Source organism: Peromyscus leucopus, chromosome 14, assembly GCF_004664715.2.
Source record: "Peromyscus leucopus breed LL Stock chromosome 14, UCI_PerLeu_2.1, whole genome shotgun sequence".
In the NCBI taxonomy this organism is placed as follows: domain Eukaryota; kingdom Metazoa; phylum Chordata; class Mammalia; order Rodentia; family Cricetidae; genus Peromyscus; species Peromyscus leucopus.
Genome location: NC_051075.1, coordinates 19104055 through 19110607, shown reverse-complemented (window position 1 = coordinate 19110607; position 6553 = coordinate 19104055). Strand labels below are relative to the sequence as shown.

Below are 6553 nucleotides of genomic sequence, written 5' to 3'. Positions count from 1 at the left end.
AATAGAAACAGTCATTAAAAGTCTCCCAAACAAACCAAAAAAAAAAAAAAAAAAAAAAAAAAAAAAAAAAAAAGCCAAGGACCTTATTTCAGCACAGAATTCTACGAGAATTTCAAAGAAGAGCTAGTACCAATACTCTTCAAATTGTTACACACAAGAGGAACAGAAGTAACACTGCTAAACTCTTTTTACAGTCTACAGTTATCCTGATACCCAAATCGCACAAAGATGCAACAAAGAAAGAGAATTACAAACCAATCTTTCTCATGAATATTGATGCAAAAATACTCAGTAAAGCTCTTTCCAGCCAGCGCCGAGTGATGGGCATCTCTCGAGACAACTGGCACAAGCCCTGCAAGACCGGGGGTAAGAGAAAGCCCTACCACAAGAAGTAGAAGTATGAGCTGGGACGGCCTGCTGCCAAGACGAAGATTGGCCCTCATCGTATACACACAGTCCGAGTCCGAGGAGGCAACAAGAAGTACCGTGCCCTAAGATTGGATGTGGGGAACTTTTCCTGGGGCTCTGAGTGTTGTACTCGGAAAACAAGGATCATTGATGTTGTCTACAATGCATCCAATAATGAGCTGGTCCGCATCAAGACCCTGGTGAAGAACTGCATTGTGCTTATTGACAGCACACCATACCGACAGTGGTATGAGTCTCACTATGTGCTGCCCCTGGGCTGTAAGAAGGGGGCCAAGCTGACTCCTGAAGAGGAAGAAATATTAAACAAAAAAAATGATCAAAGAAAATCCAAAAGAAATATAATGAAAGGTAAAAGAATGCTAAAATCAGCAGTCTTCTGGAGGAGTGGTTCCAGCAGGGCAAGCTTCTTGCCTGTATCACCTCAAGACCAGGCCAGTGTGGCAGAGCAGACGGCTATGTGCTAGAAGACGAGGAGCTGGAGTTCTATCTGAGGAAGATCAAAGCCCGGAAGGGCAAATAAAGCATCATTCATAGTTCATGTAATAAAGGTGTCTATTGTTCTATTAAAAAAAATACTCAGTAAAATACTGGCAAACCGAATCCAAGAACACATCAAAACAATTATGAACCATGATCAAGGAGTCTTTATCCCAGAGATGCAAGTATGGTTCAACATAGGAAAATCTGTCAATGTAATCCACCATATAAACAAACCAAAAGGAAAAAAAAAAAAAAAAAAAAAAAAACACATGATCATCTCATTAGATGCTGAAAAAGCCTTTGATAAAAGAGATCAGGAATGCAAGGAACATACCTAAACATAATAAAGGCAATTTACAGTAAGCCAACAGCCAACATCAAATTAAATGGAGAGAAATGCTGTGGATAGCACTCTGTATGCTGTGAATGTGTTGCTCTGATTGGTTGATAAATAAAACACTGATTGGCCAGTAGCCAGACAGAAAGTATAGGTAGGATAAACAGAGAAGGAGAATTCTGGGGAAAGGAAGGCTCAGTCAGGAGATGCCATCCTACTGTCCAGGGAGCAGCATGTAATGACACACAGATAAAGCCACAGAACACGTGGCAACATATAGATTAACAGAAATGGGCTGACTTTAAGTATACAAGCTAGTCAGTGGTAGACTTGAGCTAATGGCCAAGCAGTTTTAACTAATATAAGCCTCTGTGCATTTACTTAGGTTTGAGAGGCTGCAGATTGGGCTGGACACAGGAAAACATTCAGCTACAGAGAAACTCAAAGTGTTTCCACTAAAATCAGGTACAAGAGAAAGCTATCCACTCTACTCATATCTATTCAATATAATACTCAAAGTTTTAGCTAGAGCAATAAGACAACAAAAGGAGATCAAGGGGATACAAATTGGAAAGGAAGAAGTCAAACTTTTGCTATTTGCAGATAATATGATAGTCTGCATAAGTGACTCCAAAAATTCTACCAGGGAACTCCTACAACTAATAAACACCTTCAGTAATGTGTCAGGATACAGGATTAACTAAAAAAAAATCAGTAATTCTCCTATAGACAGATGACAAACGGGCCAAGAAGGAAGCCAGGGAAACATCACATTAGCCACAACTAACATAAAATACCTTGGAGTAACTCTACCTAAGCAAGAGAAAGACCTGTATGACAAGAACTTTAATTCTTTGAAGAAAGAAACTAAAGAAGACATCAGAAAATGGAAAGATCTTAATTAACTGTTTCATCAAAACCTGAGAAATATCAGCATTCCTGTCAATGGGCAGTGAAGTAATTTCAGTTCAGAAACCCAACACATATATCTAGGCTCAACTCAGAAAGATGTTGGCATCTAGCTTCTAAGTAAGTCTAAGGAAAAACCTGGCCTCATTTATAACTAACAAGTGGTTAATCTGATCAATTACACAATTTTATAAACCAAAGGTGTCCTAAAACTTTGAAGGTTAAAATGAAATACCTCCCTGGCATAAATGAAGTTTTAGAGTATCATAGTGCTGGTCTAGAGGAGTATTGTGAAGTGTTTCACCGGCGTGTGTGTGTGTGTGTGTGTGTGTGTGTGTGTGTGTGTGTGTGTGTGTATGTGTGTGTATGTGTGTGTGTGTGTGTTGTGTGTGTGCACTACTTATGTGCCTGGTGCCCCAGAGGTCAGAAGAAAGCACTGGATCCTTGAACTGGAGTTATGGTGGCTGTGGAGGTCCCAGCAGAACCTGTCCCAGGTCCTCTGTAAACAACAAGTACTCTTAGCCAGTGTGCCATTGAGTCAGCCCTCCCTGCACATTTTTTTTTTAATTTTATTTTACAATACTATTCAGTTCTACATAACAGCCACAGATTTCCTTGTTCTCCCCCTTCCTGCCCCCCTCCCCTTCTCCCCAGCCCACCCCCCATTCCCACCACCTCCAGATCAAGGCCACCCCCGAGGACTGAGATCGACCTGATAGACTCAGTCCAGGCAGGTCCAGTCCCCTCCTCCCAGATTGAGCCAAGCGTCCCTGTATAAGTCCCAGGTTTCAAACAGCTATCTCATGCAGCGAGCCCAGGACCTGGTACCACTGCCTAGATGCCTCCCAAACAGATCAAGCCAATCAACTGTCTCACCTATTCAGAGGGCCTGATCCAGTTGAGGGCCCCTCAGCCTTTGGTTCATAGTTCATGTGTTTCCATTTGTTTGGCTCTTTGCCCTGTGCTTTATCCAACCTTGGTTTCAACAATTCTCGCTCATATAAACCCTCCTCTTTCTCGCTAGTTAGACTCCCAGCGCTCCACCCGGGGCCTAGCCATGGATGTCTGCATCCAGATTCCTCAGTCCTTGGATGGGGTTTCTGGCACAACTATTAGGGTGTTTGGCCATCCCATCACCAGAGTAGGTCAGTCCTGGCTATCTCTTGACCGTTGCCAGCAGTCTTTTGTGGGGGTATCTTTGTAGATTTCTGTGGGCCTCTCTAGCACTTTGTTTCTTCCTTTTCTCAGGACTTAGTAACAATCGATAGATACACAAGTCCCAAAAACCTAGTTAACATTCAACGCTAGCTACACTTTTTTTTTACAAGCTCAGGGCAGATTAGATATTAAATGGTACTCTGGTTTAACTAGAAATGTCCCCACACCCCAGTTTTATCTACTGAACACTTGCTTCCTAGTTTGTGGCCTTATTTTTTTAGGAGGGTCTGGAAACTTTAGAACCTTCTGCAAGAAGTAGGAGACTGAGGGCCTGCCTTGAAGGCTGTACCCAGTCCTGGTGTCTGTCTTTTTCTCTATTCCTTGTCTACTGTTAGATCAATTCCTTCACTGTATCCCCTTGCTGTTATGATGTTTTGCCCAAGCACATAGGTCCTAACAACTTTGTGAACTAAAACCTTTGAAACCATGTGCCCAAAGAAATGATTTCTCTCTTAGGTGGTTTCTTTCAAATATTTTATCATAATGAAGAGAAATGTAATGAACAAAGGCAGTTTTATCTATCATTTACATTGGTTAACTTAGCTTTATCTACAAAGTCACTGATAGAAACACTGACAGATTGATATCCCAAGAGAGGGTGTTTATGACCCCAGGGTCTAATAAAATACTAAAAAGAACCATTGAAAACTTCATGATGTTCTTTGATTCTGAAGTCTTTTTGCACATTTTCATCAGATAGGCATCACAATGAGAGTGACTTAAGTATGGCAAAGGTACCTAGCAAATAAATACCTAAATATCTGAAAAAAAAATGGAAAGATCTTCCATGCTTATGGACAGACAGGATTAACATAGGAAAAATGGTAATCTATAGATTCAATGCAACCCCCATAAAAGTCCCAATACAACTCTTCACAGACCTGGAAAGAACAATACTCAACTTCATATGGAAAAACAGAAAACCTAGGATATCTAAAACAGTCCTGTACAATAAAGCAACTTCTGGAGACATCACCATCCCTGACTTCAGACTCTACTATAGAGCTATAGTAATAAAAACAGCTTGGTATTGGCACAAAAAATGACATGTGGACCAATGGAATCGAATTGAATACACTGTCAATAGTCTGCACACCTATGAACAAATGATTTATAACAACAAAGCCCAGACTGTACAATGGAAAAAAGAAAGCATCTTCAACAAATGGTGCTAGCATAACTGGGTATCAACATGTAGAAGATTGCAAATAGATTCATATCTATTGCTACCCACAAAACTCAAGTCCAAGTGGATCAAAGGCCTCAATATAACTCCAGCTACACTGAACCTGACAGAAGACAAAGTAGGAAGTAGCCTTGAATGTATTGGCACAGGAGACCACTTCCTACATATAACACCAGTAGCACAGACACTGAGAGCAATAATTAATAAATGGGACCCCCCCCCCGAAACTAAGGAGCTTCTAAAAGGCAAAGGACACCTTAAATAAGACAAAATGATAACCTACATAATGGGAAAAGATCTTCTTCAACCCCACATCTGACAGAAGGCTGATCTCCAAAATACATAAAGAATTCAAGAAACTAGACATCAAATATTAAACAATCCAGTTAAAAATCAGTGCTAAACAGAGCAAGGGGAATACTCCTCCACTGTTGGTGGGAGTACAAACTTGTACAGCCACTTTGGAAATCAGTATGGTGACTTCTCAGAAAGTTGGAAATCAATCTTCCACACGACTCAATGATACCAGTCTTGGGCATATACTCAAGGAATGCTCAATCATACTACAAGGACACTTGCTCAACTATGTTCATAGCAGCATTATTTGTAAAAGCCAGAACATAGAAACAACCTAGATTTCCCTCAATCAAAGAACAGATAAAGAAAATGTGGTGTTGCTAGAGTTTTCCTGCCTTGCCCACAGTCAGGACAAACCTCTGTCACCCACCAGTCCCACAGCCGCTCAGACCCAACCAAGTAAACACAGAGACTTATATTGCTTACAAACTGTATGGCTGTGGCAGGCTTCTTGTTAGCTGTTCTTATATCTTAAAGTAACCCATTTCTACAAATCTATACCTTGCCACGTGGCTCGTGGCTTACCAGCATCTTCACATGCTTCTTGTGCTGGCGGCATCTGGCAGTCAGTCCTTCTGCCTTCCTGTCCTTTTATTTCTCCTCTCTGTTAGTCCCGCCTATCCTTCCTGCCTAGCCACAGCCGATCAGGTTTTATTTATTGATCAATCAGAACAACTTGACATACAGACCATCCCCCAGCACAGCCAAGTGCAGACCATCTCAGACACCTGCACTCAGGCCCATGGTCCTAATCATCCTCTATGCGGACCTGCTGGGTAACGCCACAAAGAACCCAAGAAGGGCTCCCACAGGACATACAGAACATCCCACAGCAATGTGGTACATATACACCACATACACATTGGAGTATTACTCAGCAGTTAAAAAAAAAAGACATCATGACATTTTCAGGTAAATGGATGGAACTATAAAATATGATCTTGAATAGTGAGGTAACCCAGGCCAGAAAGACAAACATGGTATGTACTCACCATAAGTGGATACTAGATGTAAAGCAAAAGATAACCAGGCTACAACCCACGGCTCCAAAGAAGCAGTGAAACAGATATTCTATTATGTTGGTGTGTGCTTGAAATTGATCCAACAACTCTGTCATATTTTGTAATTTATCAATGATTATTGCCCTCACTTTAGGGGCTGTGTGAAGTGGCAATGGGAAGTATTGTGTGAAGGGCTCAATGATAAGTGCATATGCAAGTTCTTGCTTCATTTCATCTTCAACTTGGCTTAAGGAAAGAAGAAGCAAGAACTAATGCTCCTCTGTGAAAGCCACAGCCTTAGAGCATGGGTGGGTCTAATGCAGGGCCATCATGAATCAGTAGAATGTTTTTTTAAATTCCATTACATCACACACAGATTATGAGTAGTGTTTTTATTTTGTTTATTTGTACATAATGGTGCCAAACCCTCCTTAGGGTCTCAGAAACCTAAAAGTCAGCAGATTTCCCATCAGCACTTTTAACTATTGGCAACACAAGTTGCATTTCAGTACCTATATATGGATGGTATTCAAAGTTATAATGAAACAGTGGATGCATATTACTGGATGATTATTAGTACTGTATCTATTGACTCAACATTTTCTATATGCATATTAATATCTCTTTGTTATATTG

General features: G+C 40.8%; 1 pseudogene; it reads left to right on the top strand.

Annotated features, from left to right (window-relative positions):
* The first annotated feature begins 251 nt into the window (after positions 1-251).
* Positions 252-949, top strand: LOC114704458 (annotated as a pseudogene).
* Positions 950-6553: the final 5604 nt, after the last annotated feature.